Here is a 25,804-nt window from a genome sequence, read left to right as displayed (position 1 = left end):
ACATGCTGAATGGAGTGCTGTTAGATATTCCAGCGGAAGAGGCGCTTGTCCCAGGCTGGCTTGATTATATTGAAGCAATGCTGGATGCATACAGTGTCGCAAACTAATGGAGAGCGGGCTTATTATTGCCCAGACTGAATGCAAAGGTTCGGGGACTGCTCGGTCGGCTATCGGCGGAGAAGCGCAGGGATTACGCTGCGCTAAGAAGCGATTCTTAAAGGGCTCAGACTGTCGTCAGCTGAATACAGGCGACTTTTTAACCACTCAAAAATGGGTTCAAATGACTCATGGGACCAGTTCGCAACGCGACTGCAAAATTATTTTGCCTATTATTGCAACCGTTATAACGTTACTTCTCTGGAAGAGCTGCGAGCGCTCGTAGTGGTAGACAAATTGAAGGAGATGTTAAGTCCCGATGCCCGGGCCTTTGTTGTTCGAAATAAGGCTACAGAGAAGGCAATGCGCCCGGATGAGGTGGCCAACCTTGCGGAATAATTTGATGAAAGCCAGATCACTAAACACCCTAATAGGAGCACAGGAGAATCGTGGGTGGTACAGCAAGCCCGGTAAAGAGAGAGAGAAAAACAACTGACTCGGCTAAGACGCGCTATGACGATGCCGGACGATCGGCTCCACATTCCAGGGCACGGAGGCAATGCTACGAATGTGGTCTCCCTGATCATCTAGCCCGCGATTGTCCGAAACGGCGGTCAGCACAGGCGAACCTCGTGCAAACGACCACAGATGAAGGAGGCTTGGTGGCTCGTGTTGCGGGGGCTAACTTCGGAATAGGAAACGTAAACGGTGGGGAACGCCCGTTCCGCGCCCTCAGTACGGTCATGTTAGGTAGCGAGAAGGCCGCATTTGTGGGGCCCTTGGATTTGGGAGCACAGATTAGTGTAATCAGACGATCCATTCTGGGCGACCATGAGCCACTTACAGGGTCAAAATAAAATTAACTGGCGCATTTGGGGAGCAAGTGCTGGCAGAGTTGGTGTATGTGCCCTTGAAGCTATTGGGTACGCCTAAGTACGTCGGTGCAACTACGGCTGGCACCGAAATTCTTTGTGCCGTGACAGATAAAGTGGGCCCAGGGATAAACGCACTTATCACACCAGACATGCACGTACAGTTGCTGGAAGAGACACCTGCGGTGACAGCGGCTGATGCAGCGTTAGAGAGTGGAAGCGAGACTGAAGTGCGCGGAGATACGACGGTGACCGCGGCTATCACTACGACCAGTGGACCGCACAGTGACGGCGACGAGGTGGGAGACGGTGAGCGCGCCGGGGCTACCGAACATGAGGCATTTCGCCGCACGCAAATGGACGATTCTATGCTCAACGATGCATGAGAGCAGGCCGGAGTGGGTAGCCATAGCATGGTGGAGAAGGACGGTTTACTTTATCACAAGGGTATGATCATGGGTCGGCCTTGTTTGCAGCTTGTACTGCCAAAGTCTGGCCATGCGGAGGTGATGAGGCTTGCCCGACTCTCAGTGGGCTGGTCACCTAGGCGAGAGGAAGGTTCTTCAGAGGGTTAAGGGTGCCTTTTACTGGCCCAGAATTACTGTGGACATACAACGTTACTGCAAAAGCTGCAAAGGATGTCAGATGAAATCCCGTGTGAGAAAAAGTGACAGAGTACCGATTGTGCCAATTGCTCGGCCTGACACGCCATTTTAGGTCATTAATATTGACTGTATTGGGCCAATCGAACCGCATTTTGCAAGGGACCATCGGTATGCACTATGCGTAATCGATCTCTGCACCCGATGGCCTGAGGTGGTGTGTTTGCGTGCGGTCACTGCAAAGACAACCTGCGACGCCCTGCTCGATATCATTTCACGAATGGGGGTGCCGGAAACAGTGTGTTCCGATCAAGGATACCAATTTCACGTCACGCCTTACGCAGGAGTTCCTAGCGAGAATGGGTGCGACACCGCGATTCTCGACGCCGGAACACCCACAAAGTAATGGCATTGTGGAAAGGTTTAACGGCACGTTAAAGAGCATGTTGTTTGATGTAATTCAGAACCATGGTAGTAACTGGGATCGGCACGTGCCTTTCTTGCTTTGGGCATATCGAGAAGTCCCGAACGCTACAACGGGAGAGAGTCCGTTTGAAATGATGTATGGACGTGTACCTATCGGACCGCTAACTATCCTTCAGAAGACCTGGTCAGTAGAGTTGGCAGTACCAGATGGCCTCAAAACTACAGGGGAGCAGTATCTTCGCGGGTTAAGGGATAAATTGGCGGCGGCAAACGAACGAAACTCCGTAACAGCCCACCTGAGGCAGACAAGGCACGCAAAAAATTACAGCAGAAGGGCCAAGCAAAAGCATTTCCAGGAGGGCGAAACAGATCTCATTCAGGGATCAGACAACGCTGGCAAATTCGCAGCGAATTGGTAGGGCCCGCAAGCGTCGTACGTAAAGAGAGACCTCACAGTTATCTCGTGCAAACCGAGGATGTGTCTAGGAGGAGTATCCATGCAAGAAGACTCCGACTGTTTGTAACGCGGGTGAACACCGTGGGCGGCATCTTCGACGAGGACGAGGTATTCGGTGAAATCCCATCATTGCCAGCTTTGCCCCACTTTGCCCGTTCGCGGGTTACGCTGGCTGTCGATCACCTCAGTGAGGAGCAGAAGAGTGAGCTCCCGACGTTCGTGGAGCAGCATAGCGACACGTTATCTGAGACGCCTGGGAGATGCACAGTGGGAATGCACAGGATTCGTCTGAAAGACGGTGATGAGACGTAGCCGGCTCATGTATACCGCGTCCCTTTGACGCTTCGAGATGAGGTTGAGAGACAGGTCAGGGAGTTAACGGAATGGGGTCTGAGCTATCCAACTGAGAGCGGGTTTGCACATCGTGTGCGTTGCGAAAAGGGACGGTGGTTTGCGACTGTGCGTTCATTATCGCCGATTAAACTCAGTGACAGAGCAGAATGCGTTTCCTATGGGAAGAGCGACTGAGTTGTTGTATCAAGTGGCCGGGTAAAACTACATTCAGTGACTGACATGCTGCGAGGTTTCTGGCAAATACCGCTCAATCTGGTTGCCCAAGAGTACACGACGTTCGTGACTCACCGGGGACAATATGCGTGGAGAGTGATGCCGTACGGCCTCAAGAATTCGGCTGCGACTTTCCAATGAATCATGAACGATATCCTCACGCCACATCAGGAATACGCGTGCGCGTACATCGATGATGGGGCGGTACATTCAAAGACATGGGAGGATCACTTAGAGCACCTGTCGGAGGTGCTGTCGGCCATTTCCGCGGCAGGGTTCACGGCAAACGCGACAAAATGGAGGTTTGCGCAGCATGAGGTGAAATACTTGGAACACATTGTAGGCTCTGGTAAACACGCTCTCGATCCTGAACGAGTGGTTGCCCTGCGAGAGTGTACCAAACCGACCACTAAAAGAGAGTTGCGAAGTTTCCTGGGGTTGGCCAATTACAACCAGGATTATGTACCGGGTTATTCCACGGTGCCCTTGCCCTTGCCCCAAACCGTAGAGTGCCTAGCGTAATACCCAGGACAGAAGAGGCTAATCGAGCGTTTGAGCAGGTCAGACAATGTCTCGCGGATGCACCTGTACTATTTAGCCCTGATTCAGACAACGAATATGTGCTCGCTACAGTCGCTTAGGACTTCGCCGTAGGCACCTGCCTGTCGCAGATCGACGCCGAGGGTCGAGAACGTCAAGTGGCCTTTCTGAGCAAAAAGCTGAGACCGACTCAGCGTCGCTGGGCCACAATTGAGCGCGAGGCCTATGCGATCATCTGGGCTCTCCAGCGTATGGAGACATGGTTGTTGGGAGCCAAAATTACTGTAAGCACTGATCACAATCCATTAAAGTTTCTCACTCTGACTTCCTCTCAGAGCGCCCGCTTAATGTATTGGGCACTGGCACGGCACAGATTTAATTTGGTGATTGTTCACAAAGCGGGATCACTCAATGCCAATCTGACGCATTGTCGCGGTTTGTGGCATCAGCTCCATAACCTCGGCTGTATGGCACGGGCGGTAGGGGTCCTTAACTTTGTGCATATGTTGTATTTTGGTTTGCCATGGTATACTGAATATGAAGTTGCGGGGCATCTGCTTGTTTCAGTTTAGCGCGAGTGATATTGAGCTCTAGAAGTGTGCTCCATTCCAAGAAGTCATGCATCACTTTGGCGATGGGGCTGTCGTGCGCGCTGTGTGTTGCCCCAAGCACCGGGAGAACGAACGGTAAGGTTTTGCGTGTTTGTGTGTGCCGTGCGTCCCGTGAAGCGTTGGCGGACTGAACACATTCCCGAAACCAGAGCAGCCTTTCTTCTGAAGCGGCGGTGGGGATCCGAGAACCAGCGCCGGGAGGACGGCTAGGAGGAGAAATTTATGGGCTCCCGCAGGGCGCACTGCCCGTGTCATCTGAGCTGGCCGCTGCCCGCGGCTTGGAGAGGGTGTCTTCAACGGTCGCCGGCTTCTAGGAAATGTTTGAACCTCCGAGTAGTTGGATTGGATGCTTGGGATGTGAAGACAGCCATGGACCTGGCGAGGAGGACTCTCGGACGGAGAGAGGGATCGGAGGGAGCACAGTGGACGCAGGGACGAGAGAAGACGATAATAGAGACTGAACTGGAGTATCGTGCGGAGAGGCCGCGCTTCGAGTGATACGTGATACGTACAAAATGCGCGCAATTTGTAATAAATTCATAATAATTAGGAAATGCCAAGTGTGGTCGAGCTTCGTCGGAGAATGCCAGAGGGGCGAGCAAGGGACCTGCCTGACTGTGGTAAATTGTTTTTCTGAATTACACTTTACTGTCATGAGCGAAAATGATGAATACCGTGCTTTTCAATGAAACACAATGCCACTAATTGCACAGTTCTGCCTATATTTTACGAACACAGTGATAACTCCAAAAGTACAGTGCATCGGACCGCTGTGTTTTCCTGGTTCTGGTCGTCGGTCAGGCGAGATCGTGGAGCCTCCGAAAACACGGTGCCGCTATATTACAATGCTCGGCGTATCGCCTTATTCGGCCGAAACAAACTGGGATACGTAGTGGCTGTCTGCGCTCAGTAATTGAGAAATTAAACGAGCCTAGTAGGATTGGTAAATGCCGCGTTAAACATCGTCTCATAATGAGCGCAAATGGAACAGTTTTTTTTTTCAGTCAGCATCGGCTCTTTTTACCGACTGCAAGTACTACATTTATTTTGAGGCAAAAATCTACCCAATATCAGCATCCGCTGCCAGCCGTCACTACTCTGTTTTTTGGAGAACGAAATGCTACCCGAAAGGAACTCCCGCTGCCACCCGCATATTCTCCGTTTTTTGGGGGTAAAATTCCACCGCACATTTTTTGTTCTAAAGGGATCCTTATTTATCGAGGAATATATAGGACAGCCAGTTTGTTCCGGTTTGGATGAGTTCGTGTTTAGGGCGTAATCTAGATTCAGTTCAACTTGTTTCGGCATATGCGGGTCTTCAACCGCGGACAGGCGAATTGAGCGCTTCCACCATAACGTGGTATACGCGTGCAATTCATGTATTTGAGATCAGTGCGCGAAAATTGTTTCGTAAATTCATTGAATTGCCTCTGTGCCAGCTAGAGACTAGTTAATACGCTTTTGGGAGGACGTTTCGCACGTAGGTGAGACATAGGCGCCGGACATGTGGGCCGCCATGTTCTGAATTAGTGAGCCTGACTGAGGTGGCCAACCCCTTTTCGCGGTAACCGTGGTTTGCAAACTAAGTACGGTTTGGTATATCGTGTGGATGTCCGTAAGTGCGGTTAGCATTAACCGCAGTGAAGCCTAGCCATGGATAGACTGCACAAGTGACAAGAGTATAAAGCTCCTTAGCTGTGGCTGCGGTAATAAAAGGGTAAGCGAGTGGAAAGAAAAATCAATAAAGAGAGGAACAATAGGGAGAGTAGACACGATAGAGACATAAAACCGTGATGGCAAAGCGTGTACTAGACAACCGCAACCGCTCGCGATTGTCTTAACACAAAACGGTCGTCACTCCGATTGTGCAGCAATTGTTCGCACAGCGTCCGCACGTGCAGTAACGAGTCAAGTTCGGGGGGGGGGGGGGGGGGGGGGGGGGGGGGGGGGGGGGGGGGGGCGGAGCGTTCCTCGGATGATTTTATTCCCATCGAGGGAAAGACGCTTCCCAGCGAGCGGAGCGCAGGAAGGAGGATATGAGGCACGTAGTGTTCATAGGGCACTTCTGACAGTGCATCTCACCTCCCATTCTTCCTGCCGAAAGCTTTTCATGCATTTAAACTACACCTCCTCCCCCCCCATTACTCTCTACCTGCTGTCAGGCTCACTCTGCCATTCTTAAATACCTTCCCCCCTTCGACAAAGCTCTTGCCGTCCTCATGGCATTCCCTCAGTGGCGGAGATGCTGTCAGCGAACAACACAACCACCTGAAAGAAAACGTTCGCACGCCGGATTTCTTTCCGTTCGCAGTCTTTGGAGGTGGAAATCTCGATTATATACGGGAAGAGGGCTTCAGTCTGGCTAGCACGAGTGCTTCTTTTGAATGCCACTGTTATTTTAACATGTGATACTTCCTGAAGTGGCTATGGACTACATTCCGCTTTAATTGTTGCAGCAGGACGATAGCGAGGGACAAAGCACCATTCTTGTCACAAACTGAATGGCGAAATTTCAAGCCTTGCTTCGTGCACGTAGCAATTCCAGCCGAAAAGTAGGAATTTATTTTTTTCTCATTGCCGCGTTGAATCCACCGAAAGCCGTAACTGTTCTGTCGCCTCAAATGTGCCGTACGTTCGTAAACTATTTGCTCCTTAGTCGTTCATTGAGGAGAGAAATCCGGAGTGCTTGCTGTTCAACAAGTGAAGACATCTCAGGGCAATTTTACATGCAAATGAATTAGCGAATTCTTTGTAAAGAGGCGTTGATGTGGCAAGTGAAACATTTGTAATTCACTCAAATGTCGTCGCTTTTCCAGGTTTAGCGGCAGCAACAGCTCGTAACTAATTCTTCCGAAACGGTGGCGGAAATCGCGAGTACCCGTTTACACTTGAAACTTGCCAAATTATATCGTGACCATAATCAGAGTCGTTAGGTACAAGGCAGCACGCACTTTCTTGTCTTTTTTTTAACAATCGCTGAAGCTTTAACAATGCCATAATATCAAAATGTGCTGATTTAAAATTTGAGCGGAACTTTCAGCTTGATCTTCTGTCTCATTTCTCACCCTCCTATATCATAATTTTTCATAAGCGATAGTAAGATGCCGGTGATCCAATTAGTTTGTAGTTACTTATCTGAAACTTCGTATTTAGGTACAATTTAGTAAAGAAAAAGTAGCTGCCTTTCATTCAGAACAGAGGCCCTAGAACTATTCGTGTTCAACTGTTGCCAAGGTGTTGCAGTCCGCTGTCTAGCATATGCCAGTGGTCTGTATACCGTTTCACTGCGACGTCATGAAAATTAGTGAACACAGCTGTTTGTTAAACGTCTCCGGTTCGAAAATATTTTCTTCCCCGGTGACTGAGACTTCGCCCCCAGAACGCAAGGCCACAATGTGTTTTTGAAAAGAGTAACTAATACCGCAGTTACAGCCACCGCAATCACCCGATTCTGTCGTGCTTCTCTCCTTCCCTTCCCTCGCAAAGGTTTTTCACTCTCCTGCCCGAGGTCGTCTAGCCTCCGCAAGACAAATTCCCCTTCCTCCTCCACGTTTGGCGGCAGGTGGGGCGTGGCACTCCGTGTGCGCGAAAAAAAAAAAAGAAACGGGCGAGGGAGCGCGCGCCGGTGGATTCAATCTGGCCCTGGCGAGGAAAAAGCGTGCAGCGAGCTGTAGGCACCCATCCTTCACCCTCAGACCGCGAGTCGGACCAATGGACGGTGTTCCCGACAAATACGTCAAAGCTACGGCTCGACGGGCCAGTGCAGGGAACGGGAAAGCTGGCTTTCTGAAGGAGAGCATGAGAGAGCTTTAATTTGTATTTTCGTTGCTTTGCGGCGCATTTGTCACTGTAGCATTTTGCACAGACTATCTCCGGTACCTGATCGAAACATTGGGCTCCTTCGCTTAAAAGGTCCTTCCCTGGACAGTGGCCCTTTAAGACTTCTTTGTTTTGCAATAAATATGTTGAAATACAACAAGTATATTTGCCTGATGCATAATTCATGCATTGCCGGAATCATTTTCTGTGTTTACATGCACGCTACCAACTTTCTGATTCCTCAGTTTCGCTGTGTAAATAATAAACTTTGTTTCTCTGTCTGGTGATTTGCTTTTATATTTGCATATACCATCTCTGAAACGCAAGGCGCACTTTCTGAATCCTGAACTTTGCTCAGCAAAGGATTACAAGTTTCGCTAGAGCAAGCTGGCGATAGAAATGTCATAGATCAGTGTGCACTGTTCCACACAATCTACATGGTCCAATAAAGTTTTTTCCCAGAGTCCTTTTTTCTTCGCTTCTTTCAATGAATGCTTGATAACTACTAAAAACAAGTCCAGTATTTATCTGTCGTGTTGCTAAGTGAATTATGGATTAAAATCTCTTTTCAAGTTAGCCACTAAAAGGAGAGATATGTTTGTAGGGAAGTGATGGCTCCGCCAGTGAAATCAATGTGATTTCAGTGGGGAAAATGGAACAGTAAAGCGTGGTTGTACTTTCTACACACAGGCGATATTAGCTTTACGTAGCTTAACTTTAGATATCGACTTACGAAAAAGGATAAATTGCAATAGCTGAGAACATTCAGTTTCGCATACTCTTCAGTTACCTAGCCTAACAAAGCTTTCAGTTTAAACAATTCGCAACCTCGCAGCCTATACAGGTTTCACGAAGCCATTTGTCTAATTATACGTAGTCCATAATATTCTGCCACTTACAGGCTTACGTGCAACTCCGGTAAATGTTATTAGGGTTCATTGGATGCGATATAGCCCTTTCTGCTGGTCCCATGCAGCATCTGCAGAAAGTGGTTTCATCAGGAAAGCCAGCAGCCCTTCTTGTTGTTTGGTGTCGAGTCCTCCACAACTGATACGAATTCAAGACGCATGTGCATGTCACCCGGGACATTTGTGTTTTCTGCGAAGCAGTTCTGTTTATACCTGCTGCATGCAGCCTGTTCCACACCTAATCAATAGATGCAATCAGGGTTAGCATCCGAGCACTGAAGAATTGGTCATGAGTGGCTACTACTACAATCATTTGATTTTCGTCGTATATAGTCGCTCTTGTGGCCGACCAAGGGCAGCATCCCAAATTTCGCCTTGCCTGATGCAGGCTTGGAGCCCTACGTTTATGATGCCAATGAATGTCCCATCTGGAACCGGGATTTATTACTAGATATTACGTACGTAGCTCAGAGCTGCCAGAATCATGCGGTTGGGCTATCCTAGATGTGCATTTTAAACATCTTAGACACAGCTTAAACATTCATACTCAGAAATAAAGCTTCATTGCAGGAATGGCTCAAGCCTATCCCTTTACACACAAAGAACAAATTCATTCTTCACATAGTGATAGTGAAGCAATTAACTAGACATGTTTTAACACCTTGGCTAACACTGCTGTTTATGTAAGTAAAACAACTAAACACCTCCTTCTGAGTTGAGTCTGGCTTAATGAGGGAGAAGCGTCCCTGAAGTAAGGACAGGATATAATCATTCACGAGCGCCTTAGTTTTGATGTTGATAATAACTTTACCAATGCAAATGTCAAAATTTGACATTAGAGGTGAGCGGGTAGTTTGAAAAGGTTGCAGAAAGCAGCATTGTTATGCATTCCGCCGAAGTGACGTTACAGAATAGAAACTATGGCTTTTACTCCACAAACTAGCCTGTTTCACAGAACCTGCCGCCAAGGAAATTTCGCCAAATCACTCATTTCGACTTAATGTGCACTGAGGGAATACAATTTCAAAAAGCAAGCAATATATCGTAGCAGGCACCCCTGACCGAACAATATATGGCTGCATCTACTTAAAATAGGCTCCATGCGAGGCACAAGAGATTGAATGGCAATATTTGTTTTTCCGAGCATTTTTGGTTTTAACCGCGGCTATTGCCGCCTATGACCGCTAGCATACGAGTTTTGGCTATTCACACTATTAGGTATTGTCAGTGGGGCCAGGCATAGTATGAAGCGAAATATAAGTGAGTATCGAGCACTCATTATTTAATCGATCTCGGTTTCTCTAATTTGCTCTCCATGGCGTTTATCATTAAGCCCAATGAAGTAGACTTCTCCCTGAAAAGGTGCGCTGTAAAGATAATCTAGGGTTGGAAAGCCACCGGAGCCCCCTACTTCGTCACGACGCATGGCCTATGTGCCTTTGTAAAGATAAATACTATACCTACATAAACTATAACATGAACTAAAACAGGTTCGTTTACATACCTCAAGTGAATATAGTTAACACGTTTGTTCTTTCAATAACCTATCCTGGAAATCTCGAATTAAGGCAGATTTATATGGAATGGTCGATTTGAACCCAAATTACCGCTAGCTCTTATTGCCACTTGGCGTTGTCGCTATGGACCGTAACGCACTTCTCATTGCAACTGTTCCTAAAGCCCTCATATTTTCTTTGGAAGGTAATTTCATTTTTTCCATCCTTGCTCATTGATATACGTGGATATCAAACCGTCTCCTTTTTTCTCCCCTCTTTTTTTCTCGCATCCCTCCCGGGTATAGATACCCATAAAAGCTTCGGGTCTGCATAATGAAGTCTACACGAAGATTGAGCGTCATGCATCATTTTTGCTCCTGACAGTACATCGTACATGTCACCCATTAGATATGCAACGAAACCTACCAATTTATTACATATATTATTAATTTAATGCTGTCTGTAGCGAACATTTTGCTTTTCCTATTTCAGCACTGCTCACATCAGCCAGCTACCATGATTAATTAGCAATTGTACGCCGGGTATACAAAAGCGAAATGTTGTATTTTAAATTCATTTGGTGCTGCCTTAGCGGAAAGACGAAAAACATGTGCCATGTAATAAATGTGAGAGTGCAAGACAGTCAGTATTTATGTCGACGATCTACTCGCATGCACAGGCACTGTCGCATGTTTACCTGTAGGATTTCGACTTACGATAATTTTGGCTGCCCGTTGCTTCGGCGTTAGAAGATTGCCCCTCGGGACTTCGTGAGAGGTAATGTATATATGTTTATACAACTAACTTGAAAACTTATTCACGCTGGCTGGCGAATTGGAAAAGCGCGATAGCATTGATGAACCATTACGATTGTAACAATATACATACACCTGTTAGAAATTGTAGCTGGTGTTTCAGCACATGGGGCAAACTTCCTCCCACGTTTAGCCGTACCAGTAGGTCGCTCTGGGTTTTGGGATTTAAACAAGAGAGCTACCAGTTTTTCCCTTTTGATAATATGCTCACTAATTCTAATACCAGCTGGTAGCACCCGTGTCAGTGCTTGCTTGTCCAGTGTAGAACACTTACCAATTCAATGATAAAGGGGTAAGGACCTTTCGGAGATAGAGAAACATGTGGAATCATGCTAGATATTGTATCACTTTAGCTATGATTACTGCTCATGAGTGCCTTATTATTCTGAATTACAAGATGACATCACAGTAATCACTTTCATTGCTGTTCAATAGTCTTCGCTGCTGCTATTGTAATACAGTTTAAAACAACCGTAGGCGATTATGTATTCGTTTGGGTTAAGCGAATTTATGAATTACGTTGCACTGCGTTTTGTTGCAGTAACGGAAGCAAGTAATTGTGAAGGCGTCAAAAATGAATACAATGATTCACGGAAAAGTTTTAATTTTCTGTTTACTTGGCCTTCACATTTTTGTGCCAAGGTGAGTACACTTATTGTGCTATACAAAATGTTTATCCGACGCCACCAGCTTTATTCTAGGCCAAAAGTGACAAGCATCATAACTTTTTGTTATAACTAGTTCTTGTCCGACTTGTCCCGGGTTGTAGAAATATCTGCCTGTTCCAATACTAAATAGTTGGTAGAAAAATAAGCAGTTTTTAAGGACATGTTGCGACAGATTAATTGGGTTTCTTTTGCCAACTCTTCTTTCGGATTCTTGTTTGCGTACATAAACTTTCTTACTCACCTAAGCAAAAATGCCTTTATTTGTTCCTCTGTGTCACACGAACTCTGTGTCATACGGTAATATATGAACGGCCACATGACACAGGTAAAACACCCCGTATAACTAGGCCGTACGTACGCGTCTGCGTGGCCTGGGCGGGAGTGTCTAACTGAGACTTTAATGCCCTGAAAAACATATTCTATTTCATCTTTCCATCTGTAAGGACAGACCCGTGTCGGCCATTGCATGTAGTCGCCTTGTGTCCAGGAACTGTATGACTATCGAATTTTCGGCCATACCAGGCACAAACTAAGACCTGCCAGAGCAATTTCCGTGATTTTCGCCCACGTCGCTGACGCCGAAACCGGCGATGCGGATTTTCTGGATGTCACGCCCTTCACACAACACAATCGTGGTAATAAGGCCTACACTGCACCATCATTGTAATACTCCACTCTTCTTACTCCCAGTAATTTGGGATGCAAATTCAACACTTCGCTATGGAATCGCTTGGCACTAATTTTAATAGGTATTTTGCAAAATCAGCTACATGCGCATCTCATGATTTAAATGCCGGAAACCCTTGTGTAAAACAAGCCAGTAGTTAAATAGGGAAAGCACGCTACAAAACTTAAACTTAAGAAAGTCATACACCTAATATCTGGTGACTGCATGCTAGTGCTAGTTGAACATGATCTCTCAAGGCCAGCCTTTTTCTGAGATATTCGACCCCTTATTTTATTTTGTTTAAAACGCTTTTTAGCTGTATTCTCATTATCCTCTTTGCCTGGAGAATACTTGTCTGTTCCTCCTCAACCGCCCATTCTCGTCTAGCTGCTGTATTTTCGCTTACAGCTTTCTTGCTGTCCAGCCGTCCACCTAATAGGTCGAAATTGCTAATGGCCCGTTTCTGCACAAATTCGGTGCTCCTAAATATGCACGAACACGCTAAAGTACTGGTACATTTCAGTTCATGGCATGTATTTCAAAGGCTACAACGGGGGGGGGGGGGGGGGGGGGGTGACCCTAAAGTACTCAGCTCGTCCTCCTGTGGGATCGATCTGGACAAGGCAGAGTGACCGTCGCCGCTTAGAACCAGCATGGGTCTCAAGTCAGTATTGCAGGGACAAACTCAGAGAACACATTTCACAGATCAAACGATAATTATGTGTCATATATGCGAGAACGTTCCTTTTCCAGCATGGTATATCACTGTGTCCTTGCTCAATAAAGAAATTATGGAGGTTTTATTCGTCGATTCTGAAATATTTTGTGCATAGGAGATTTCTTTTTCGAAGCCCTAAGCCACATCGGATCTGCTATAGCAGTCGAACTTTTCATATCAAGGTTTCGAGCTTAAGCATTTAATCATAGCATTGTGGTCGCAGAAGTGGCCACTCTCGTGCCGCCTTCGAGAGATATATTCGCGATATTTTAAAGGCATCAAGACTTCAGACAGGGGCTCCTGTTTTTCCGTTTAGTTCACAATTGTCATGCGCGTCCAGCGAGACACCCCCGGCGATCGAAATTTCATCGCTTGAGCTTTTTTTTTTGTGTGTTTTGATGCGTGCGAGTTAGGCCACACGGTTAGTCAGCAGCACGAGCCTTCTGTGTTCTGACAAGGGTTCTGGTCTATAGGCATTCGCAGAATCGCCGCGCAGGGAAAAACAGATGCCCCAGAAACAAATAGAGAATGAAGACAGCGACTGCTGCTGCCCGTACCATCCTTGCTGCGTGCTGTATTGTTTAGAAAAGCACTTTTTAGGGTCTGCTCGTGAGGCTGTAGTCTTAAAAGGAAACCCTTAACGGCTTTGGGGACTGCATACTCCTCACTTTCCACACCCTCCTCCCCCAACGTGGCGGGCTTGGTTAGCCTCTGACCAGCTGCAAGATCAGTTGGCCTTGGTGACCCTGGCTCAGGACATTCTTAACGCTTAATGTAATGCGTTAAATAAAGTTGTTTCCTCCTCCTCCTGATGCAAAGCAAACCAATTTTGATTGCGCCAGAGTGCCATTGGCCCACTGAACCTACGCTTAAACACCCTGATTGTGCATAAGAAGCTTGATTCTGATTGATGCTTTAAAGGTAACCGAGAATCATGCACAAAGGTATTTAAGGGGATATTTTACCGCGAAATAGAGAGCAGAGCGGCGATATTCTGCTGCGTCTTGTCTGCCTTCTTTCTGACTTGCACAGTACTTAGTCCTTTCATCGATAAACGCCATATAGAGCGCCTGTTTTCAAAGCAACGCGTCGCCGTACGAGCCACAGAAAGAGCTTAGCGCTCTCCGACCGATGCCCTTTACTATCACCGCCAGTCAGAACACGCCATTCTTTCCATCTTTAATTTATTCGTTCGTATGTTCGAATCCGATCTCATCCTTCCATTTCAACGAGGTCGCCAAAATTGGCAGCTACTTCCTTCTTGGTCATGCCGTCTGGCCTCGTGACGACAAAGAAATTGGCAAATCATGACCTTTAAGTTTCACGAGTGAATCTGAAATGAGTGCAAGCGCACAATTGCACCGTTGTACAATCAGTGCACGTCATGTTACCTACCAATTACTACCTACCTCTTGCCAGGCACATCCTAAACTTTTCGAGGCAGAGAGTTTCAAACGAGAGTTGAAAAGGTTTTTTATGCCACCTCGGCCTATTAAGGCGGAAAAGATTAAGGTGAATAACCTTACAAAAAGCAGACCCGACACCCAGTTTTCCGCCTTGACAATTGCCATAAAAGAGTTAGTATCATCCATCCCGATAATGACATGAGTACAAGCGCTGACATTATAAGATAGGAAGGGAGAAATATGATCTCCAAGCGAGCTATCGTTTAACCTCAGAAGGCTTTTTGAAACTGCTCGCAACGTAGTAAATGTCAATGTTTCCAAAACGGGAACACACCATGTGCTAATAAAACAAAATCTGCATTGGCCGGTGTGTTGAACCAATGCTAAGCAGCTTTTTCTTGTTGACCGCGACATAAGCGGAGATAGCAGGAGAAGGGCCGAAGATAGTTGCTGCTTTTGGTACGTTAATTGACTACCTCGTTCTATTCAATATATGTACTCAATGACCTCAGTGGTTTATTTCGGAAACTTCAAGTGTCGCATTGCGGGGCACCACTTTGCGCAGGTACGCTGGACATGAAAAGAATAAGAGAAGAGCTGAAAATGGCGAAACCTCAAGGCTTAGAAATAATTCCATTACCAAATAAGCGTTATTGTTCCGTGCTAAGGTAGACGTCTTCACATCCATGTAGCTCAGTAACTGTAGCTTCTGGAAGTCACTTCACATTTTGACTTCGTCGGTGGAGTGTTCATTTGGAGTGCAGTAAAGTTTTTGTTTCGCTTTTGTCGCCGCTTTGCTTCCGGCGTGGTTGTCTGCCACTATAAAATAGGTACATTTTTTGAACGCGCTTTTATATTTGGATGCGCTTTTAGAGGTAATAAACAGTCGCAGGGAGCCCTTGCACTACTTGCTATTGAGGAAGGTCGCTTCGTCCTGTGACTCTGTGTCACAAATGCAGCAAGGAATTCCGGCACTGGATTTTTGCCGGATTCTCTCATAACAAAGGGACCATTTTTGAAACAAAAATTACTTCCCGGAAATGTTCCTAACAGCTTTTAGCGCTATGGCGTTAACAGTTGAGGTGTCATGTCTGCTGAGCCGGTTGCGGTGCTGTTACATGTGTAGCTCTTTTGAGGCGCACATCATCAATATACTTGGTGCTGCTTATGTTTTATGGTAGTTCTTTTTATTGCGGTCGTTTTGGGTTTTTCAACATGATGACCATTTGGGCTAGTTGGTTCAAATGTAACATATTGAACAAGCGAAAGACACATAAATAGAAGAAAAGTAGCACTTCTATTCTTCTTTTCTCCTGTGTACTTCTTTCCTTGTGTTTCCGTGTCTTTTGCAGGTTTAATATGTTGTTGGCTTCTGTTCTGCAAAGCAGAAAAGTTGGGATCCAAGCTTAATTTGTTTTTAGTGGCAAGAGGCACAGGATGGTGATTTTACGCTTCTTGTGATAGCGATATATATCGTGGTCGCCCAAATGCATCATTTCCGGCATTTTTTATTTTTTGTTTTTGCTGAGTGGTCGCCATATTTTCATGGCCATGAGTTTGGGTTCTCCTCTGCTCCCTGTTCGCCTAGACCTAACGAAATGCACAGTTGGGCGAACGAAAGGTATGCGCACATACTTTGGAGACTAGCCCCTCTTTGTAGAAGGCAAGGGTATACATTTTAGCCTTAGAATCTGCACCCTCATCTGCTATGCTGCATTCGTCACTATACTGTAGCAAAATTGCATCTACTCCATTGCATGTACAGTTGGCCGAACTAAAGTTAAGCACGCATATTGTGGAGGCTAGACCCTCTTTGTAGAAAAGAAGGGTATAGATTGTAGTCTTAGAATATGGATACTCATCCGCTATGCTACATTCGTCAATATACTGTATAAAAATTGCATGTACTCTGTTACTGGACGCCTGATACGCAGTTCAGGGCGTTTTCCATTGTATGTTTTGGAGCAGCTATAGATTCTACCCCTTGGTGAATTGTTCTGAAATTTAATAATAAACACCAAACATTTTAGAAGATCTATGTAAAATATCCATTACCCAGTTATGCGCAACACAGCAAACGAGGCTAATAAGACAAGAGGTCAGATAAGCAATGATCGAAACTTTTCCAAATAAACACTTTGGTATAGCGATTGCAAGATGTGGTAAAACTGCCCGGCCGCTAAATTGGAACAGTTTCAACAAGATATTGAAGAATGCGTCAGACTCATAAGCTACCCCTGTATATTAAATTACAGTTCGTGGACTAAATTCGAATAATAACGTTAGGTTATGTGTTGTAGCATCAGATGCCTTAGATGACGTTTTTCTCAATTGCAACCCAACCGATTGATAGCTCGACTTATTGTTACCTTCTTTCTGTCAACCTCTTCCATGCCTTCACAGTCCCATATTTTATACCTGTTAGAATTTACGCACATCACATACTATGCTCTTACACTCAACACACCCCTCTTCCTCTTCGGGATACTCTGGCCCTTCGCGTGTTCGTCACGGTTCTAAGCACTGAAACCTCTCCGCTGGGTTTATTAGGAGGAATAAAATTGCATTGGTGCCCGCTACCAAGTGATAGATAAGAAAACGCATATATCAAACAAATTCATGATAATAAAATTACAAATACTAGCGGCTTCAGCCACATTCTTCACATTCATGAATGTTTGGTAAATCCTCGAATTTCGCTTCAACTGTTTCTGCTCCTTTTCAGTGCGACAGCCAGCACCCACTGTCCCGAAGAGCCTCGCAACATAAATGAGTGTGACGGACAAGTATGTGTCTTTATTTTAATTTGTCCTATGGATGCAAATTGAATTTTATAATCACAGGTGTTTAATCTTTTCAGTATCAGGTACATCTTTCGAGCAATAAATAAGCGAACCCAGGCGAACAGTGAGGTGACACGTGAGAATCACAATCATCCATATTATATTCAAGAAAAGCTGCCTAAAAATTCAGCAAGATCACCTGCTTTCTTGCATGCCCTAAAATATGCATTCCTGGGAAAGTAAGGCGTCTGCACATTTTAGGCTCACGTGATGAGACAGCATTCGCTATCTTTTTTTTTATTCTGGCGGCTTCCAATTCATTGTTTGAAGGCAATGAATGGGGGATATCGGCGCTGGCGAAGTATAAAAACCCCAGACAACATTGCGGGCACCCCACTATACATGAGTTGAGGAGCACATGTGGTGTTATATGATTTGCGTCACAACATAACCACTGCGACCTCAGTGATTACCGCGTTAACAGGGAGTGTGTGTTAAGTGTCTGAGTTTAGGAAGAAAGCCATAAGTGGTTTGCAGGAAAATTACGATTAATCACAATTATAACTGCATGAAGCCACAGCATATAAAGGAATGCGAAACCCGTTGCCAAAATTACGCATATAAGTTGCTAACTTTACTTTTTTCATGACAAAATGTTCATTGCATGAGGTATTGTTGCGCCATGAAGCAGTGTAGCACGGAATGAAAACAAAGGGTGTGCAGTAGAAGAAAAATATATGCACAATCTCGAAATGCGTTTCACCTCGGTGAAATTGGTGAGACAAACTTCATGTAGAAACGTACTAGCACTATTCTTGAACTTTCCTAGAAATATTTAGCTGACAAGAGTGCGGAATGAATGGAGACTTCTTACAACTGGCATACATAAATAATTTCTTAAATGCTTACTTATCACAATAAATATATTGTTGCGCTAGAAAAAAAATTGTACATTATTAGCACATTGTTGGCATATTTATTGCTATACGTCACACACTTAGGCATAAAATACAGAAAGAATAATGAATGCATAAGCCTTTATTTACCACTTTGAAAGAGAACAAAGAGCACGATTTGCCTCACAAGTAAGATATTGCAAGGCAGCAGACACATAAGTAAAAGCAACCAAAAATGCATAATAAGTTACATGCAGCACACAGAGCCATCGTGAGCATACCATCATCCTGAAACTACAGTCATTAAACTATTTTAGAGCTTTAGGAGATGAGCAAAACAGTTCATTTCATCACTGCTTTATTCAATACATACATATGGAATCAAATAGTCACGCGATTGTCTCTCATAGTTAGTTCATGTATGTTGTATATTCACTTTAGAACTGGAATAGGTAAAAAAGCAATTCGTCCTAGGTTTTCCATTTGGCAACATTAATAATGAACCCAGCATTGTGACAAGTAGATAATCTAAGAATGTGTCGTAATCTTTATTCTAGAAATACATTAATCCGACAATTTAATACTGACGAAAACTTTCTGTAGCGTCAGCCATAGAGTTGAAAACAGCAGTGGTTCTTATATATTTTTTTCTGAAGCATTAATAGTTTGTTAGTGTTACTCCCAGGCGCGCTCGCCCAGATGCTGGCACGTGCAACAAAGTTTAGTGAAGCTGAATATATTTAATCCAATGAAACTACTTGCGTTCAAAGCATTGCATACGAAATTAGGAACAAACACCACGAAAGTATGCACGTCTGCTGCTGGCCCTCAGAAATAAAACGGTTATGATTGCAAGGAGTTCTACTGTAAAGGGATGGGAAGTGGTTAGGAGTTATCTGCGTTTAAAAACATATAGTACACGCGCTTACCCGAACCGAATGCTGTGTTCTCCCTCCTATATGGAATACAAATAAACACAGATTTACAAAATTCTCAATCAGTGAAGAGGTCCACAGTATAGTAGCGGAAGTGGCAATTTTGCTGACGCAATGTTTAACAGTAGAATGAATTTTAGCTAAAAATTTGGTAATGACTTACTCATGCCATGCGTAGGAAATAAAAATAATTCTGCGCAACGTCGACCAGAGGTCAAACGGTGTAGACCCCTGCTTCAGTGTCCTATTTCAGTCTCCGGTTAGAGTAAGTTATAAATATATACAGTCGCTTACCGTCCCACACTACCTCGAAACACCTTTGACTAATGCTCATTCCTAGCCCTTAAGATTAATCAGGCGTGTGCAGCGCATAATGGTTGCATGCAAGCCGTGGCTCTCACAGCTAAACGCCACCTCGACAAAGCAGCAATTTACAGTCACTAGTTGTGTACCCGAATGAAAGAGAGGCCAGGAATTTGGCCTCCATTTCACGGACGTCATCAAACATTACCAAGTTATTTGATTGTCCCTACAGTTGTCGCCCGTAGAAACAGATTTCAAGCCAATTAGTTGATAACTCCTAGCAATTAACTCGTGCAGTTTAGCTCTTAACTGAGGCGCCGAAATACAAAGTTATATGATGCATCACCTGGTTTATCTCAACCTACGATTAACACGTGTTGAGCGCCAGATGTGTACATTAATATATACATCACGTTTCATCCTCTATTGGCAAGGCAATGATTGATGATAGTGTTCTCTGAAATACGCCGTACACCTATATACACCGAGGGCTTAAGTAAATGCTTTCAAAAATTCTTGAAGAAGGAAATGTAATTTGGAAGAAATGATTTGCAGAAACAAACCCTAAGCTGCGACGGACCCAGTACGCTACACTCTTCTGCTAATTACCAAGCTAATTAACAAAACTCCCCGACTCACTTTTTAATTATTATAGTTTGGGGGTAGTCATAACGGCTAGTTTGAAGCCCTAGGCAGGGCGATGCCATATCAATTTTCGAAATGAAGAAAAACTAATTGTTTGAAATCTTCTCGCGCGATAATATCCGACGCTTTTTCCATACTAAGCGGAAAATGTGCGCAAGAGAAGCACAGGAAGGTCAGGACAGGCGCGACGTCCGGTGACGGCGTATAAAATGGCCATGGCGCTCAGCCCGTGCTGCAACCGGTACATCAAGTACGTTTTCTATTGCAGCTCGGTGCACGGAAAGGGACAGTCATGCGCACAACATGGCCGCTGTTAGGGACAGCAGGGTGCGAATAAATTAGCGTCGCACGTCATAGTACAGCAGGCAGTTCAGAATTGGCAGCCTAGGGCTAGCACAAGTCATCAGTGGATGTCACGTCTGCGCCGAGGTTTGAGGGAGTCTCTTGCGCTTGGTTTGTATGTTGTACGAAAAAATTATCGAGTTTATCGCGAAGCAGGGTGCTATAAAATGAGTTTTTATTCGTCTCGAACACTTACATAAGATCGTCACGCTGACCGGCTGGAAGTCCTTATTTAAATAAACCGACCACCTCTGACATATAAAAAGGTAATAGGTTCTTGTTAATCAGCAGGATAAATTGAAGAGTTTGATTTCATTTGTTCCCACCCTGGCTGATAGTTTGTTCCTCTGATTACTTTTTCTGTCCTGAACTCACACTTATCTGGAAATTGTGAAAGATTTACTAAAACACCCGGTATATGTATGCCCCCTATTAAGAATGAATGTACTTACTTTGAGCAGGCGTCTGCAATCAAGCAGCCATTGCCTAACCAAATACGGTAAATACGTAAACAGCGGATAAAAAGTGTCCTAATAAAGGGGATAGTATAATTATTGTGAAGATTTCATAGTACACAAATGGCGGCTACATGTGGAGTCTAACAGAACCCAAAATAAACTGGCCAAGAACTGAAGCAATACCTTCATACGCTCCTTTAGTCGAAATATTCTCCAGCGGTGGGATGTCTCAAACCTTTAATGTTTTGCATTCCAATAATGAAGCACATTAGGCAAGGGGACAGGATTTCCCTGGAGCTGTTTACCGCGTGGTTACAGGAGGCTGATAATAATATTTTAGACACTGTACGTAAACATTAATGAATGATACCTCTATAATCTTTATTTACCTAATTAACTCACCTTTTCATTACCGCACTGAAGAAATTGCAGTGAGAGTGTAACTTCAAGAGGAGATAAGAGTGATCAGTGTAAAACTCTTAGTAGGTAATGGCAGTGTTGTTTTTCAGATCTTTAGAGGTAAGAGGATATAGGCAGCTAAACGTTGCGAGAGTAAAGAAATGCGTTGTATAGGACAAGTAGCACTCGCAGATCTGTGCGATGAAAGTTAAAACATTAACCAAATGACAATTAGGGTGAAGTTGAATTAAGAAGCAGTCCTTGGTGATGAAAAGCCGTTTACCATTATTCTTCTAGGCTTAAGTGTTAGTTGCTGTCTATTAGCAGTACTTTTATATGGTGCAAAAACATCGAGGCTGAAGAAAAAAACCGATCTTAAGTTTTGGTAGACGCAGGCAGCAATGGAAATTAAAATGACATCGGTTCCGTTAGGAGACCGTGAAAGATCATGGTAGTTCAGAGCAAATTTGCAAACTCATCAAATTGCTAGACGAAGTCAGGAAATTCAAGGGATCATTTAAGCTTAGCCTTAACAGTGTGACGCGATACCAGTCTGTTGCCCTCATGGGCGCTTCCACATTGAAAAATTTCCCTAGACGTGCAGTGTGCACCGAGAAGGCCTCTTTCAAAATTATATCAAGCGGGCTACCACTGTTGTGGGAATAACGTACCAGGTGTCAACCGAGTTCCAGAACTTTTCCGACACGTTTTTTACTCGATATCTCAATTTTGGTCTAAGGCAATGGTGACAGCTCTTCAGGCCAGCGAGTCTAATCTGCTTTCGCGCATAAGCAAATGTTATTATTATTATTATTATTATTATTATTATTATTATTATTATTATTATTATTATTATTATTATTATTATTATTATTATTATTATTATAATGATGAAAGGATGGCACGGTAATTAACAGTCATTAAGTGTAAAGAAGGCTTCACGAGAAGGAAAACATCATTCGCGGCGGCAGAAGCTAAAGGGAGCGCAGCTGCCACAGGTAGAAGATAAATTAAGGGACACAGTAGAAGCTGCTTATATTGAGAGCCTTAAAGAAGACAGCCTTTTCCACGTAATCTAGTTTCAGCGTTGTCGGCGTTGCGAGCGAAAAATCCTGAGCATGCTAAGTGATGCTTTCGATGCGCCCACTGATTGGTGGTTCACCTGTGTGCCATCACGACACCACCCGAAATGGGTGAACTGTCAGAACCTGCCAACACGGGCAACTCTGTCAAGATGAAAATCGAAATCAGGTCTGCTGGGTCCTGGCTCTGACAGGCTTCATTTAGGCTTTGTAGGCACATTCGTATAGTTAGGTGAAAGCCGAGATTTATATCTGTGCCAGGTAGTGTCTCACGTAACAGGGTAGATGACATCTCTAGACTAATAAATTTGTGCGAGATAACAAAGACGCAAATTAAGGGGCTATGGATGACGGGAATAGCAAAGTGCATGAATACGAAGAACCAGAAGAGCAGCGGCAAATTGCAGTCATTCGAGCTGTCGAGTCAGAGCCTCAAAAGTGGAGCTCAAGTCTCCTCCAAATTTCAATGCGTAAGCATTGCTAGACCATTCTGTGAAGTGAGCGGTGTGTGGCCGCAAAATACGAAGGAAATGATGATGGCCGTCTAACAGTTGCACCGAGAAAGGAATGTGTAGAGATCGGAACAGACGATGGATCGCCATTGAAATATGAATAGGGAGTGGGCAAATATATATATTGTGTAAAACATCAATCTGCGCCGGGCGATAAAGCGTCTGCTTGCGCACAGCTAGACGCCGTCGTCGAAGGACGGGCAATTAAAAGCACTTAAAAAGGAACCGCCAAAGCCAGCGACTAGCGGTGCATCACAAAACTATAGGGACAACACCATGAGGTAACAATATGAATTCTGGTATCACCGAACACAGCTCACGTATAAGAAACACCGCAGCCAGACATAAAACAGGTGTGCAATGTAGGAGAAGCGAAGCAACAGAAGAAGCGAATGCCGCCTGTAAGGATATGATGTGATCGCGTAGGCTACCATCCCGTATGTGTAAACAAGCAGTGTGAACACGCCTGCGCAGCGTAGCTGTGACGTGGATTCAAATGTTATGGGAGGCTGATTCTGACATCCAGTCAGTGCTTAGCCATGTCACCTGCCAGGTACTAACTTACAGCGCTATGCTCGGTCATCTGAAACACGCAGACCAAGCTACGGAAGGGCATACTAACGATTGTGCTTTAAAACCGCAAGTACTGCGAGAAACGGGAAGACGAGAATCCCGGTGTTGCCCAATACAATTACAAAGTGAAATGTAGGAGCAATGCGTGAAAATTAGGGCAAAGGCTTAACCTCGCTAAACCTAAACCGCCAAATCGTAAGCTTGAAAATGAAACCCGATAAAGCTTGGCTAGACTTGGTTGTGATTGGTGATAATGGCTTAGGTGATACGGCTCGTCTTCGGCGGCATTCGCCATTGTAATTGCGACATCTGGTGAGACGAACTTCGGTTTCTTCCGAGATCTCGACGCATGTTTTGCTCGTCCCTCCTCTCTTCGTCTCTGGGCGGCCACCTCTCGGCGACATACGTGCACTGGTAATCGGATTCAGCTTGTCGTTTTAAAAACCGCTGAGATGCAGACAGTTCCGGAGGCGTCTCGCCTGGATCATTCATGACAACTGCTGCGGTTATATTGTCGAGAGCTGTTGCGATCCCTTGGCAATGACTAACAGGACGCAAAGGATATCATACAGAGCAAGCGCCACAGCTCCGGCGTAGCTGCAGTTAAGTGAGATCTTGGTTTTCACATGACTAGGAAGAAGCGACCGTGCGGTTACCTCGATTTCGGCGGCGGCGACTGAGTGACGTCATCGCTTCCACGTGGTTTCTCCTCGGTTCAAGGTGAAATACGTCCACACTGCGAAGCTACGGAGGAGAGTAGTGAAAGCTTTCGCTTTTAAAAACGGCAAGATGATCGCGAACAATGCTGGCGCATTTACAGTGCGTAGGGAGGCTTAAGTTCTACATTTTTTGTTTGTTCTGCAGTGACTGAATTTATTCTTTCGATGACGATAACTTAAAAATTATATCATTTTCATCATTAGCGAAATTACCTAAGAGGCATAGTTTAACCATTATTTTAGGAGCTTTTTAGGCACTGCAATTTGTGTTAGGGCATATTGTAGAGATGCTAGAATGAATGCTTTCTCTGTTGATGGTATTTGGTGTACACATTTCGGTGCCTCACACTTTGATCAGAGGATAGAACTACCAGCAGAGGATAGAACTACCGATTCCCTCAACGTGACGCTATCAATTGTTATGCGAACACTTCTTGGCCCGCATTTACTGTTACAACACTGCTTTTGCAGCCCTGCGGCGTTCGAAATACCTGCCCGGAAGGCTGTTACTGCGACAGCGGAGCTCACTGGTGCAACAGTTACTGCAGAAGGACTAAATAAAGACTGAGCTTTGAGCTGGCTGCGCCATCAATCTCAGTATTCTCTTGCGGGGTAACTGTGGTCATCGGTGCGAATAAAAAAATGTTCATTTTCTGTCTTGGCATCAATGAGTGTATCTTAAAAAGATGCCAACAGAGGGCCAACCTAGACAACATACTGTGGGCCTGTCCGCGAGATAGCACTCCGCGGGACCTGCAGCTCTCCACATGCGAGCAGTGGGAGGCCGCTATGCTCAGCTCTGACCCGCAAATCCAACTCCGGGCCATCGAGCCAAGGACTCCTGGCCATCTAGAGCGGTAGCCCCTGCTGCCTGACTTCTTCCTCGTCAAATAAATGTTTATCCTCCTCCTTAAAAAGATGAAATTATCATCGTCAACTGAATATACCGAACTGCAAAGTGAAGGCCTGTACTTTATTCCTCCAATTAACAATGTGTTTGACTGTCCGCATCCATGTGACTCCTGCGAGCTTATTAGTATCACTCGACAACCTAATTTCCTGCCCCCCCCCCGGCTGTCTTGCTTTCCCTTGGAATCCATTTTATTAAGCTTAACGATCATCGATTGTCCTATATTCGCACTACATGTCTTGTCCATGGTCATTTCTTCTTGATTTCGACTAGAATGTCATTAATTTGAGATATGTTTCTGACTCAGCCTTCACGTTTATATCTCTTAACATTACAGTCGCCATTTTCTGTTCCATAGCTCTAATAGTCCGTCCTCAATAAACCTAAAACTAAACTTTCATTTCTGCAGACTAGTGTATGACAGCTGTTTCAGGGAAATAAAGGGTAGAATTACGACTGCAATACTCAATACTGGGAAACTTGCACCGCGCTGAAATTTCCCCCGATGGCCCCGTTATGGCGGCAGAGTTAAGCTCGGCCTTTGCGTACAGGAGGCCAAAGCGTTAATGTGTGCCTCAA

At 45.0% G+C, this 25,804-nt stretch overlaps 1 long non-coding RNA gene across 1 annotated transcript; it reads left to right on the top strand.

The window, feature by feature from the left end:
• Positions 1-11,032: 11,032 nt before the first annotated feature.
• On the top strand, positions 11,033-24,977 carry LOC146200442 (uncharacterized). Its single transcript, XR_014704826.1, has 4 exons — positions 11,033-11,171; positions 11,751-11,851; positions 17,394-17,454; positions 24,787-24,977. It is a non-coding gene; the product is annotated as an uncharacterized LOC146200442 (long non-coding RNA).
• The last annotated feature ends 827 nt before the right edge of the window (positions 24,978-25,804 follow it).

This window comes from Amblyomma maculatum, chromosome 2, assembly GCF_055883805.1.
Source record: "Amblyomma maculatum isolate TAMU_Amacu chromosome 2, ASM5588380v1, whole genome shotgun sequence".
In the NCBI taxonomy this organism is placed as follows: Eukaryota; Metazoa; Arthropoda; class Arachnida; order Ixodida; family Ixodidae; genus Amblyomma; species Amblyomma maculatum.
Note: the sequence above shows the minus strand (reverse complement) of the source record. Positions and strands in the feature narration are given on the sequence as shown.